At 57.5% G+C, this 1,871-nt stretch overlaps 1 protein-coding gene across 1 annotated transcript in view; it reads left to right on the forward strand.

Moving 5' to 3' along the window:
- LOC104492890 (ephrin-B1-like) overlaps positions 1–1,871 on the forward strand; it is a gene marked incomplete at its 3' end in the record, with an annotated part of 16,901 nt that overhangs the window by 7,235 nt on the left and 7,795 nt on the right. The window lies entirely within an intron of this gene.

Consider the following 1,871-nt stretch of genomic DNA (forward strand, 5'->3'; position numbering starts at 1 on the left):
GGGGGGCTGCCATGCAAGGCAGTCGGCGAGCTCCTGCTCTGGCTGCCACGGGGTGAAGCGTTTCGAGCCAAGGGTGATCCTGCTCCAGGCCAGGCTCCTCCTTCCCACTGCCCTGCACCTCCTCGACTCCCCATGCTTGCCCAGGTGTTTTGCAGTTGCAGGTGTTTTGCTACCTAACCGAAGAGATTTACACCCCATTAAACACAGCGACCTCTTTCCACCTCTCCGGCTCCCAGCAGGGCCCGCCAACGACACTGGCAGAGCGTCAGCTGGAGAATTACCTGGCACTTTCCTCCTGACCTACAACCAGCTGCTCGGGGTTACCACAGAGACTCTGCAGATCACCCTTCTCTTCCACCAACACTCTCTCTTCTTCTTTTGGAAGGGGGTGGATAGGCCTGAAACAAAGGTTTGGTTTGGTGCCCTGGTGCTGCTGAGCTCCCCGGCTGGGGGACCTTGGCACCTCGCAAGGCTGTTCCACACAGGCATCTCAGCAGCTTTGGTGCCGGAGGGCTGGGCAGCGAGGGACCTAGCAGCGGTCTCGCCATCAAGCAGTGCTTTCCAGCCTTGATGAAGTTACCTGTGACATAGCTGTGACTGTTAATTATGTGATTCTTAATGATGCTAATTAGGGTTGGTTATGATTTTTCCATCAGAAAGGTGTTTAAATGGGAAATGAGGTTTTCACTTAAGTGTTACTTGGGTTCGAGTGTCTTTTTCCATGTGGTAGCTCAGCATTTGCCTGTTTTCCCTTCACCCCTGGAGAGCACCCTAGACAGTCCCAGCCCTGCGTGTAGCGGTGCCGGGGCACTCGAGGACAGGCGTGGGTATGTGCTGTGTCCTCCCTTCGTAGCCCTGAGCGCGGCTGGCGCCCCAGCCCTGCGCTTTGCCAATGTAGCTGCTGCTTTTTGTAGGGGATGGGGCTGATTTGACATTTTGGTTTATCTTTGGGAGAATGAAACCCTGGCCAGGAGTTGGTGAGCTCCATCCCAGCCAGACCCAGCGCTACCCTTCTCATTGCTCTTTCCAGAAGCGTGTTTGAACCTGGTGATTCTCACATCGCAGTGTGTTTGGGGGAGCAAGAAACCAAATGCTATAGCCCCTTCAGCCCCAGTCAGCTCCATCGGGTTGTCTTCTTATGCCTTGCTTGGAGACCTACTGATGCTTGGCCATACCTGCTCACTCCCCCTTGGTGAAAGGACTCAGCCCCAGGTTGTGGCAGGGATGCTCACCGGTTTTTCAATGTAAAATCTATTTATTTAGCCAGGCAAATTCAGGGCTGGGTGCTGTTTGTTTTTGCAGGGCGCTGAGACAGTAAACCCCCAGGAGCAAAGAGGCAGACGCAGATAACGAGCAGGGAGGGTCTTTGGGTGCTTTGGAAGCTGGTGCTGGGCAGGGCGTGGTGGTTGTCCCCAGCTCCCACGATCTCCTTGTGTTTCCCAGCACGTGGCAGGAGCCATTGCCATGCTCGGAGCAGCCTGGAGCAGAGCTTTGTCCTGCCAGAAGAGGGGTTTTTGGGTAACGGGGAGTGGTGGTGGCTGGGGGTCCCTGCCCATGGTGGTGCCCACTGGGAACAGTAGGAAGAAGGCACCCGGGGCTGTCTGCAGCTGTCCCCGGTCAGTCTTGAGTGCCAAGCCTATGTGTGGGGACAGAGAAATCCCCACTGACACCTGGCTGGCGGCACGGACCCAGCGGTGCGGTGAGCTGGGGACACCGTGGGGCACCCTTGGGGTGTGAGGGGCGAGCAGGCAGCTCGGCTCGCCACTTCTCCCAGCAGACTGGGGAGGCTGGAGCTGCTCTTGAGGGGGCGTGAAACCTTAGCCTTACCCCTCCTGCAGCCGTTCAGGGCCGGGACAGGGCTGGGCTGGCTT

This window comes from Buceros rhinoceros, unplaced genomic scaffold (assembly GCF_000710305.1).
Source record: "Buceros rhinoceros silvestris isolate BGI_N320 unplaced genomic scaffold, ASM71030v1 scaffold13574, whole genome shotgun sequence".
Taxonomy (NCBI): Eukaryota; Metazoa; Chordata; class Aves; order Bucerotiformes; family Bucerotidae; genus Buceros; species Buceros rhinoceros.